The sequence below is a fragment of the Micromys minutus genome (genome assembly GCF_963924665.1).
Source record: "Micromys minutus genome assembly, chromosome: X".
Classification (NCBI taxonomy): Eukaryota; Metazoa; Chordata; class Mammalia; order Rodentia; family Muridae; genus Micromys; species Micromys minutus.
Genome location: NC_137970.1, coordinates 112724241 through 112736841, shown reverse-complemented (window position 1 = coordinate 112736841; position 12601 = coordinate 112724241).

Below are 12601 nucleotides of genomic sequence, written 5' to 3'. Positions count from 1 at the left end.
ACTCTTCCTTCTGCCTTCCCTACCCAGAGGTAGAACTCTCAGCTTTTTCTCCAGCACCATGTCAGATTCCATGCTGCCATGCTTCCCACCATGATGATAATGGACTAAACTTCTGAAACTTTAAGCCGACCCCAGTTAAATGTTAGCCTTTATAAAAGTTGCCATGGTCATTGTGTCTGTTCACAGCAGTAGGAATACCAACTGAGACAGCTAGGAACTAGTAGGCCTGGGCTAAAACAAAACGGCAACCAACAGAATGGGAAAAGATCTTTACCAACACCACATCAGATAGAGGCCTAATATCCAAGGTGTACAAGGAACTCAAAAAGCTAGACACCAGAGAATCAAATAACCCTATTAAAAAATGGGGTACAGAGCTAAACAAATCATTTACAGTTGAGGAACACTGAATGGCCGAAAAACATCTGAGGAAGTGCTCGACATCCTTAGCCATCAGGGAAATGCAAATCAAAACAACCCTAAGATTCCACCTCACTCCAGTCAGATTGGCCAAGATCCAAAACTCAGATGACAGCAGATGCTGGCGAGGCTGCGGAGAAATAGGAACACTTCTCCACTGTTGGTGGGGTTGCAAGCTAATACAACCACTCTGGAAATCTGTCTGGCGATACCTCAGAAAATTGGATATAGTACTACCTGAAGACCCAGCTATTCCACTTCTGGGCATATACCCCAGAGACACTTTAATACACAACAAAGATATATGCACCAAAATGTTCATAGCGGCTCTATTTATAATAGCCAGAAGCTGGAAGGAACCCAGATGTCCTTCAGAAGACGAATGGATACAAAAATTGTGGTACATATAAACAATGGAATACTACTCAGCCACCAGAAACAATGACTTAACCAAATTCTTAAGAAAATGGCTGCATCTAGAGAAGATCATCCTGAGTGAGATAACCCAGTCACAAAAGAATAGACATAATATGCAGTCACTGATAGTGGGATGCTAACCCCAGAGGCTTGCACTCCCCCAGAAACAACTCACAGACTGTATGAAGTCCAAGAAATAAAGAAAACAAAAAATATACATATATTCACAAAACAAGAAGACTTTGACTATTTCCATGTTGCGTTTTGTTTTGCATGTACTTTACGCTTATTGCAACTAGTAGGTTTTCAATGCATACTGTCAAGCCCTTGAAAAAAATCAAGTACTGACTAAAAAACATATTCACATGGTTTTATGTAAAATTTATTTTAATGTCTGAAAAAACAGTACTGACAAAAATGTATAATTTTAAGCAAAAAATGTTTAAAATCTTTACATTTATCTTTGTTTTGCAAAATAAAGTCGTTTAAAAAAATTAAAAAAAAAAAAGTTGCCATGGTCATTGTGTCTGTTCACAGCAGTAGTAATACCAACTGAGACAGCTAGGAACTAGTAGGCCTGGGCTAAAACCTAGGTCCTTGGAGATGAAGAAATGCTTTAGTTTTTAAGAGCACTAACTACTCTCCAAGGAACCTGAATGGTTGCTTACAACCATTGGTAACTCCATTTCCAAGAAGAATCCAATGCTCCCTCTGTCTTCTATAGAAACTGCATATACATAGTACATATACAAACACATATATACATATGTACATATGTGTGTATGCAAAACACCTACATACATGAAATAAGGTATTTCAAAAACTACATGGGTTCTCTTATGATAAACACATTGCTTTGTGAGCTTCTTCACAGCTATCTTCTGGTTGGTCACATTTCTTTAAAAAATTTTTACATGTACTTTTTCCCAACTCTCTAAATCATAACAGTTTGGTAACTATTGGAAACTGTTTAATTTAATTGTTTTATCCTTGGGAAAATATCAGTAGAAAGTCCATAAGAAATCCCATAGACATGAAGAAAACCATAAAGCTTGGGTTTCTGTCCCATGCAACCTTGCAGGTCTGCACTGACCTCAGTGACTGAGCACAACTTAAAGGCGGAGGAGCCTCTGATTTACAGTTTATAGCCAATTTGACAGAGCTTCAAGCTCAGTGCTTTCCTTGTCAGAACTGGAATAAAGACACAGCCCATCATGTTTGGATAGGTATTTGTTCCTTTGTCCAATTGCATTGTAATGATCTGGCTTCCAGACCCTCAGGTGCATATAAGTGATGAGAGCCTCTTGCATAGAAGACCAAAAGGGAAGCATGTACTTTGGGTTTTGGAAATAAAAAGCACACTCTCTTATAGTCCTGGCCACGTCAGCACAGGCCACATTGAATGGCTCCCTAATGTCCCTGCTTTTGTGAATATTCAATCAATTACTCCCATTAGTAGATCTCATGACATAATATGGACAAAATGGTTCCTCACCAAAGAAAATGTCTTACAATTGACGATAATAGTCCTTGCAGCTTAGATAAGCCTAAATGAAAATATTTGGTCATTACCTGAAGGAGAATAAAGACATTGCTAAACTGATTGTCTCTTAGGTTACATAAAAAGGAAGCCTTGAGAAAGAAGATGGGGTGGAGAAAGTACTTATGTGAGACTGAAAAATAAAGGTTATTCTAATGACAAATGACTTATGCTTCAAAGGTCATTTAAGGGGAACTTTGGCCTGTTGGCTCACATTATCCTTGTGTGATACCAATTTCCCAGTCAAGGGAAGCCCACATATGCAAGCCTACATATAGTCAAAGACAGCTATGAAAATGCCACCACACAAAACAATAATTTATCTGGGACATGGTAAAGACTTTGTGACATTTTTGTGACTCAGTTATGCACCACCCACATGGCAGCTCACAACATCTGTAACTCCAGTTCCAGGGCATCGAACATCCTCTCCTGAACTTCAAGGTACCAGATAAATACATGGTACATGGTAGAAATACATATATACACACATACATATATACCTACCTACCTACATACATATATATGCATATATACATACTTTATAATAACTAAAGTAGGGGGGGCTGTAAGATAGCTCAGAGGTTAAGAGCATTGACTGCTCTTCCAGAGGTCCTGAGTTCAAATCCTAGCAACCACATGGTGGCTCACAGCCATCTGTAATGGGATCCAATGAATGTCCTCTTCTTCTGGTGTGTCTGAAGACAGCTGCAGCGTACTCATATAAATATAATAAATCGTTTTTAAAATTATTACAAAATAACAAGTGTAACCACTAAGACATGTCATAGAAAACCATAGAAATCTAGTTTTTTAGTTATTTAATTTCATTTTATTGTCATTATTATTATTTATGTGCATTGGTGTTGTGTCTGCATGTATGTCTGTGTGAGGGTGCTAGATCCTCTGGAACTTGAGTTACAGAGAGTTGTGAGCTGTTATTGGGTGTTGGGAATTGAACCTTAGTCCTCTGCAAGATCAGCCAATGCACTTAACCACCAAGCCACTTCTCCAGTCCCAAAATGAGTTTTTAAAATCTTATGATAAACAGTAACACACATAATACCCCGACACATAAAATAGACAAACATACACCCACAGCTTAAGAACTCAGTAGCTAGTAGCAATAATTGGTTGGTGAAAAAAAAGCAGGCAAAATGTCAGAAAGAGAAGAGAAGAAATCAGCAATGTTATCAGGTCCCAGGACTCAATCCACATTTAAAGAACACTCTACTCAGTTGTGCAGCACCCACGTCGCATCTCACAGACAACTGCAGCTCCAGTTCCACAGTATCCAACACCACTGAGCCATCACACAGCACGCATCACGTTCAACTGCCTATGAACCAAATACCAAGATCCTTCATATCTCAGGACAGAAGTTTAAACTTATTGTAATTCTATAGATTTTATTGTCCATTTATTGTCCAATTAGAACAGCATCGAACAATCACCAATAACCAAACCAAGAGATGTGTGTGTGTGTGTGTGTGTGTGTGAGTGTGTGTGTGTGTGTGTGTGTGTGTGTGAGAGAGAGAGAGAGAGAGAGAGAGAGAGAGAGAGAGAGAGAGAGAGAGAGAGATCCTCCAGACAGTTGAAATTTCAAAAACTAAATAAACTATGGGTCTAATTTGTTTAGCAAAAACTTTATTACATGTATTTTACTTCCAACTCCACCTACACATAAAACTCTGATACAATATTTAAGAGTTGACTGGGATGTGATTTATTCATTTAATTGAACAGATACGCCCATGTAAAGTCAATAAAGAGTTTTGAGCAGAGATTAATTATTGTGGATAAAATCAGTTCCCTTACCTTCCTGTAAATGAATTTGTGATGGAAATTTTAATGGTCAACAGTGTGGTATCATCCCCAGAATTTAATAAATCTGGGTTCCATCACTTTTTCTTAGAGTGGAACTGAGCCATCTACTTAAATTCCAATATCCCATAAATAGACATCAAAGCATAACCTAGGGGATATATCACAGTTTCGTAGGGTGTTTGCCTGCCATCCATGAGGTCCTGGATTTGCTCCCCACTACTGTTTCCCAGGGTTGTTCTGAGTGCAGGGTATGTGCTGATTAAAGACACTTCCCAGAAGGAAAGTTAATTTGTTCCCCAAAACACAAAAATTATGAAATACAGATATTCTAATCATTGGTGATTGCAAATAACCTCTTCAAACAGCAAAAGCCTTCACATAAGTCAGATGACTCTGTCATAATAACTGAAAGTCCTGGACAGATCTGTAAAGATCACCTTCCACATAATTGCTTAAAAGATTGTTATTAAGAAAATCACAAGCATTTCTATATATCGGAATCTTGTTTTAAATGAAGCAAATAATTTCAGTCACTCCTGAGATTTCGAAATTATATATTTAATAATTAATCCTCTTAAAATCGTACTGAAGAACATTGCATCTAATCAGCTGAGTACTATAGAATTTTCCCAGTTGAAAATTTCCACTTGCCAGCTTTGTTCTGAATACTAATCCACCTACAACTTATTAAAGCCACTGGGGATATTCCTTTTTAATTATATCACTTAAAACTTCAAATTCTAAAATATATACCTGTAGCTGTCTTCTAAGACCATTTCTTGAAACCTACATTTATTCCTGTGGTATCGGTGCAGGTTGGATGCTAAGATGTCCCTATAGGCCAGTTATGGCCAACAACACATAAAGTGAAATTGGCCTGGCATGGGGGTGAGGGTACCTGAAATGCTTTTGGAGTCTGCTATAGCCCTGACCAAGAGCCAAAATGCCTGCATCCAAGGACTGAAAATGGCCCTTTGGTGGGTCCAGGGACTCTCATGAGAATGCCCGGGGCCAGAGGTTCACTGTGTTCTAGCTCAAATTTTCTCCAAGCTGCACCCATGTATGATCTTCTATATCCCCAATCCTGCTTGCTGCTGTTCCTCTCACAAATGCTAGATCTGCAAGAGGTCTAGAGTGTCTGCCTGCCTACTGCTGCCCCAGATCTCCATATCTTTCATATAAATATTACTCTGACTAAACACACACTGTCTTTCAAAGCTCATCTCAGCTTTCCAGAGCATCCAAACTGTGATAGTCCTAAGTAAGGTTAACATAACAGAATCTAGAATCACCCTGGAGATGGCCGCTAAGCATCTCCACAAGAGATTATCTTCACCGTTTCCACCGAAATTAGAAGACTAGTCTACTGAGGGTGACACCTTTCCCTGGCTGGAAACCTGGACTGTGTACATGAAGAAAATGAGATGAGCGTCAGCGTCCATTCATCCCTACCTGGTTAGTAATTGTGACTGTGATGTGACCAGCTTCTTCAACCTGCTGCCTTGATTTTTCCACATCATAATGGGCTGCACCATGAACCCTGACATAAAATAAACCCCTTCTTTCTTAAGTGACTTTGTCACAATATTTTATCACAGCAACAGGAGGAGGAACTTGGACATAGACTGGTAAGTTTAATGTTTTTCTGGGCAAGATAATTCCATAGAATGTCTAATAATAATTATGTGTGCAATTTTTCTAAGTATTGGTGATGGGGGAAGAATGCTAAAGTAGTTAGAGGAGTTAATGGCTAAGTATCAGGGACCACAGGAATTCTGGGTAGTTGCTGTGAGATGTGTATAACCCTGAAAGAAGCTAATGCAGAGGCATTTGGGCCTCAGTTGTTCCCATGGGGGTAGCTTTCAGATACAGGTTACTAAAGGTACTGCATTCTAAATTGTCACCAGACAGAGTTCACCAGAACATGAAGTTTAATTAATTCAGTCTTTCATAGGGAGTTGCTACTTATCTGTGGAAGAGCCAATAAGTTTAACTATTTAGTCATTCAAAAATCTGAGGACTACTCCGTGAATGTTCATGAGTGAGAAGGAGATGAGCATAGCATGTTGCAATTGGTATTTATGATAAATTTTACCTACAAATGTGTTTTATTCACAGAAGATGCCTGAGTGAGATCCTGATTGAAGTCTAAAGACCATTACTAAGTTAGTCTTATTTCCTGGAAAAAAATTTATGTACTTTCATTAAAACCCAGTCTTAATTGCTCCCTAGTCAGCTGTAAATCCTAAGACGCATAGATGTTAAATGCTTCACTTCTGTTTGCAGATAGAAAATGGAATTTCTCTAATGATTTGCTATGAATGTCTCCATATTACTGTTATAGCAATTTTGCTAATAGTTAAGTGTGAAGACAAAGGAAAATTCCCAGACCATTGGTATTTCAATTCATTCATTTAAAATTAAACATGTTAACTGTTTCTGGAACCTTCCTCAAGGGTCTGTTGATTGTAGCAGCCAATGAAGATTTCTTGCAGGCTTGGCTGTGAGGAAGTCTACTGGAGCAGGTGCTGTAAATATAAGACTGCTCTCTAGATGTGACATTTCTCTTTCAATGATCTTAAGAGGACTGAGCTGGTATCAGGGTGAGAGGAATGTTGTGGAAAGAAAGGTCTTAGTGTCCTCACTAAGCTTCTGGACCAAGGCATAGACCTGAAGTGGAAGTTTCTGGATATGTCAGGTAATATAGACTCATGAGGTGTTTGCTGATACAGACTCATAGTGAGTGAACTCTCTTGCATAGCTATCTTTGAAAAGCTTCATTGGTCGCATGTCCTCATCTTTGCTGATCTTCACTCCCTTGAAAGAGGCACAGCAGATAACTTCTGGAGTCCCCAATGGTCCTGGTCACTTTCCACTGACCACACCAATTCAGTGGAAGCTTGGCTGTTTCTGCTGAATTTTGCCACAGATAACAATTCACGTTTGCTCTCCTGGCACTGCTGAACTAGATTGCTGGTATTGTGACCACAAGAATTGGAATCTCCCCCAAGAAACTAAACAGATCCACATCCCCTTGTCCTATTTACCATCTTTCTCTCCTACCTTTAAATGATACGCTGTAAGGGAGGTTGAAGCATTTGAGAACCCTGATTAAAAGGAGGTTTTGAAAAATCTAAGCCTACATAGACCCTTTGCTTCTCTAGTCCAAATGGTCACCTCGGCCCCTTTGGCACTATTCATTTACCTGTGCTTTCTCCCAGACCGAGTTTGTAAGATCTCTGTGCCTGTCTTTCTCTGAAGAGCATGGCCAACAGCATCACCTCTGGCAGGTTGACAGCCTAACACTAGCAAGCCCCTCACTTTAGGACATTTTAGGACAGCTGTTTCACCTAGAACCCTTAACCTCACCAATAACAGAACAACCATACTTTTCACACAAGAAAATAGAGACCCAGAAGGGAAAACAGGTGATAAAATCCAGAATTAGATGTTGCATTAACTAAACCAGCTCAGTCGGTCAACAGGGTCTCGAGCGAAGAAGTGAGGATTGAAAAGAAGAAAACCAATTAGACAAAATTATAACATGACTTCAGCCCACGCTGAGGCTGAAGCAGGTTTGTTTTTCTCCAGTCTGCTTTTCTACCATTCTAGGTACATTAAAAAATAAAACAAAACAAAAAAACTGTTGATCTTGGTAGGCTGGCTGTATTTCCCCTGCCTCTTCCTCCCCAGTGCTGAGAAGACAGGTATACATTACCTGCCCAGTCTTTTAAGTTTTATTGTTAGTTTTTTGTTTTCTTTAATTTTGTTTTTGGCCATGAGTGTAGCCTTCATATTAACAATTGTATGAATATACACATTGTGTTGTGATCATGGTCACCCATCACCCCCACTCCCCTCTTTTATCCCCTTCCCACATCTGTCAACACCCTGCTACTTTCATTGTGTGTGTGTGTGTGTGTGTGTGTGTGTGTGTGTGTGTGTGTGTTTAGGTTTTGTTCATGTAGCCACAACTGCTGTGTGTTCATGACTAGTACCATGTCACATCCAGAAGAAGGCTACTTCATAACACTCCTTCCCATCCTCTGGGAACAGACATTCTATCTACTTTTCCCCAAATGCTGTGAGCCTTGGGTACCATGGTTTGTGCAATTCCAAATCAAAATATACTAAAGAATCAAAGAGTCCAGCATAAAGCAATATCTGAAAGATGAGGAAATGAACCCAGCAATGTATATCTTTTGAAAGTATCTAGGTGAAGGTGCCAAGAGCTGGCTGACAGAATGTGCACTGTCTCCTTGGAGACCCTCCCCCAAGAGTGAATAGCAGCATTGAGGAAATAGCCCAGGAAGTTGAGATGAATCTACTGAACGTATGGAGCCATGGACAACCTGTAAGTGATGTGGAATACTAAGGTGCTTCTGGCTTGAGAAAGAACACATGTTTCAGGGTAGAGCACAGGACTGTTTCTATTTCTATTTCTCATTGTCTATCAGAAATATGACCGTAGGCAACATTGAGAGAGTTGGGAGGGAGAGAGAAGGGCAGAGAGAGAGAGAGAGAGAGAGAGAGAGGGAGGGAGGGAGGGAGGGAGGGAGGGAGGGAGGGAGGGAGGGAGGGAGAGGGATTCTTGCTGGAAGTAAAAGATGGCTTCAGATTTGGGAACATGTCCCAGCCTACAATCTAACTGGGATCATGCACTCAGTCCTTGTATAGTTTGAAAATTGCAGCTTCATTTTCTTAGAATGTAAGACTTTTGTTAGCATACATTCTCTGTATATAGAGATGAATTATATGAAGACAATTTTTTTTAATTTCCTGAAATTTATGAAGGTGATACTAAAGAGAACTCCCAGTAATGGAGAATAATGAAGTCTAAACTAGCCATCATTTTTAGCCAGACAAGGCTTTCAGTGGTGGAACTGTGTTTAATTACTTTGAGTTGATGGCAGAGGTAGTCCAGGATAATAGTGGAACAGAACTATGCTCTCTGAAAACTGACTTTGTGGTCCCATTGCCAAAGACAATACCCAAACAGCTCATTGAATGTAGAGAGATTAAGCTGCGCCTGCATGAAGCTTTCACCCCTACATTCTAGTCTCTTTGGCTTGGGAAGCTAGTCTGCAATCTATGAAAAGAGAAACCTGAGCATGGACCCAGCCACAAAATGCTTGACCTACAATCTATCCTGCCTGGAAGATCGTGGCACAGAATTTGTGGGAGTAGGCAACCACTCTTTAGTTTAACTTGAGACCCAAGATACAATAAGGCTAGGCAAAATCCTCCTATCATGGCTAGACAAGGCAAGCCAATAGGAGAAAATGTATCTTATTTTGTCTCGTTTGACTGTAATCTCTTAGAAGCCTACTCTTATTTGAAGATGTAAAGGGGGAGTAAATCTGGGTGAGAGGAAAGGTGGGGTAGCTGGGAGGAGTGGAGGAAGGGGAAGCTGTGGTTGAGATGTATGGTATGAGAGAAAAGAATCTATTTTCAATAAAAAAGACACTTCCATTCAAGTACATCATCTGTGTTACCTGTATTCAGAACCCATATGCTCCCTTCCCTTACCCCCATCCATCCTGTTAGTCTCCTTCCTTTGCACAGATAGATAATCTCATCTCTGTCTTCATATTATACAGCTATAGGTAGAAATGATTCTATGTATCTATTAAGAATAGGCTCCACAAACAAGAGAAAATCTGATGTTTGTTTTCCTGGGCCTGACTTCTTTTTCTTAATATGATTCTCTCCATTTGCATTGCTTTCCCTTCAAGCAACATAATTTTGTTCTTTTTATGGCTAAACCAAATTACATATTTTCTTTCTTCACCACTGGCTTTTAACTTAACTTGCTCTACTTTACCTCTTCTTCTTTTTACGTGTATTTACGTAAGTATATGTCTATTCTCTTAGTATGTCTGTTTGTGGGCACGAATGTTCCGCAGTGAGCATTGGAAGATGAGAGCAACTTGCTGGCATATATTTTCTCCCTCCTTCCACACTCAGGTCATAACCCAGCAAGCCACCTCACAGGCCCTCTTTCTCCTTTTTGTCGTGTTTTTCTTAATGAGATGATTAATCTTGATGGTCAATTTGATTGAATTTAGAATCACCATGGAAACCAATTTCTGAGCAAGCATGTAAAAGGTTATCTCTATTGGGTTAATTGAGGTGAGAAGACCTATTCTAAATGCGGATGGCACCACTCCATGGGCTTGAGTCCTGAACTGAACAAAACGACAAAGCAAACTAATTACAAATATTCAGCTCCTCTGCTTTCTAATGGTAGAAGCGGTGGGATGGCATACTTCACACTCCTGTGGCCGGAAGTTCTTGCCAGGATAGACTGAACCCTCTAACTGTTACACTGGTCTACAGACCAAGAAAATAGCCACATAATTACAAAATACTCCTAATCCCTTACGTTCCCTGTATAATAGTCCTCAATCACCCCATGTACACATAAATAGCATGTATGCATACATAACGTATGCATATACATAATGTGCATTTATTTCTGTGCTCTCAATCAGGCACTGTACATGCCACTAAGCTATCCTCCCAGCCTCTGTTGCTGGGAAGAAATGGGTGTGTATTAAAACAATTAAGAATAGGAATAATAAGCCTTTTTATTTCACCCCTACTCCTTTCTGATACTCTTAATGCCTGATTTCTGTCAACTTCATTCTCTCTGAAGAATTCATGCTAATATTTCTTTCAAGGCAGGTTAACTGACAGCATATTAAATGTCTCTATTTTGCAAGAGAACTCTGTGTTGATGATTTTTTCCTCCCTGGCAACATGTACAATATTTAATTAACATTCTATTTGTACATGAACAGTTTCTAAGGAGAAATCAGTGTGTGGTTCTTATTTGTGCCCCTCTATAGATGAGATGCTTTGTTTCGATGGTTTTCTTCGTTGTCTTAGTCTTTGATTTGCTACACCTTGAATATGATATGCTTTTCTGAAGGCTTTTATAAACAATTTGGGTCATTGTTGCTTCTGTTGTTTTCTCCATTGTCACCCTCTGGTATTCCATACCTTATATGTTTTTTCTGTCTCACAGACTGTACTGGCTGGTTTTGTGTCAACTTGACACAAGCTGTAGTTATCCCAGAGAAAGGAGCCTCAGTAGAGGAAATGCCTCCATGAGATCCAGCTGTAAGGCATTTTCTCAGCTAGTGATCAAGGGGGGAGGGCCCAGCCTATTGTGGGTGGTGACATCCCTGGGCTGGTAGACCTGAATTCTGTATGAAAGCAGGCTGATATTCAACAAATGGTGTTGGTTCAACTGGCACTCAGCATGCAAAAGAATGAAAATAGACCCTTATCTCCTTGTACAAAGCTCAAGTGTAAGTGGATCAAAGCTCTCCACATTAAACCAGATACATTGAAACTATTAGATAAGAAAGTAGGGAAAACCTTAGAACACACAAGCAGAGGAGAAAATTTTCTGAACAAAACACCAATGGCTCAAGCTCTAAGGTCAAAGATTAACAAATGGGACTTAATGAGATTGCAAAGTTTCTGTAAGGCTAAGGACACGGTCAAGAAAACAAAATGGCAGCCAACAGAATGGGAAAAGATCTTTACCAACTCCACATCAGATAGAGGACTAATATCCAAGGTATACAAAGAACTCATAAAGCTAGACACCAGAGAATCAAACAACCCTATTAAAAAAATAAGGTACAGAGCTAAACAAAACGTTCTCAATTGAGGAATATCGAATGGTTGAGAAACATCTGAGGAAGTGCTCAACATCCTTAGCCATCAGGGAAATGCAAATCAAAACAACCCTGAGATTCCACCTCACACCAGTCAGATTGTCCAAGATCCAAAACTCAGATGACAGCAGATTCTGGCGAGGTTTCAGAGAAAGAGGAACACTTCTCCACTGTTGGTGTGGTTGTAAACTGATACAACCACTCTGGAAATCAGTCTGGTGATACCTCAGAAAATTAGGCATAGTACTACCTGAAGATCCAGCTATTCCACTTCTGTGCATATACCCCAGAGACACTTTAATATACAACAAAGATACATGCACCACAATGTTCATAGCAGCTCTATTTATAATAGCCAGAAGCTGGAAAGAACCCAGATGTCCTTCAGTAGATGAATGGATACAAAAATTGTGGTACATTTACACAATGGAATACTACTCAGCCACCAGAAACAATGACTTAATGAAATTCTTAAGAAAATGGCTGCATCTAGAGAATATCATCCTGAGTGAGGTAACCCAGTCACAAAAGAACAGACATAATATGCAGTCACTGATAATAGGATATTAATCCCAGAAAGCTCTAAACACCCCAGAAACAACTCACAGACTGTGTGAAGTTCAACAAAAAAGAATATATTTTAATTAAAATAGAACTGTATCACATCCCTTTTTCCTCCCTACAGCCCCTCCTACCTAGTTTTTCT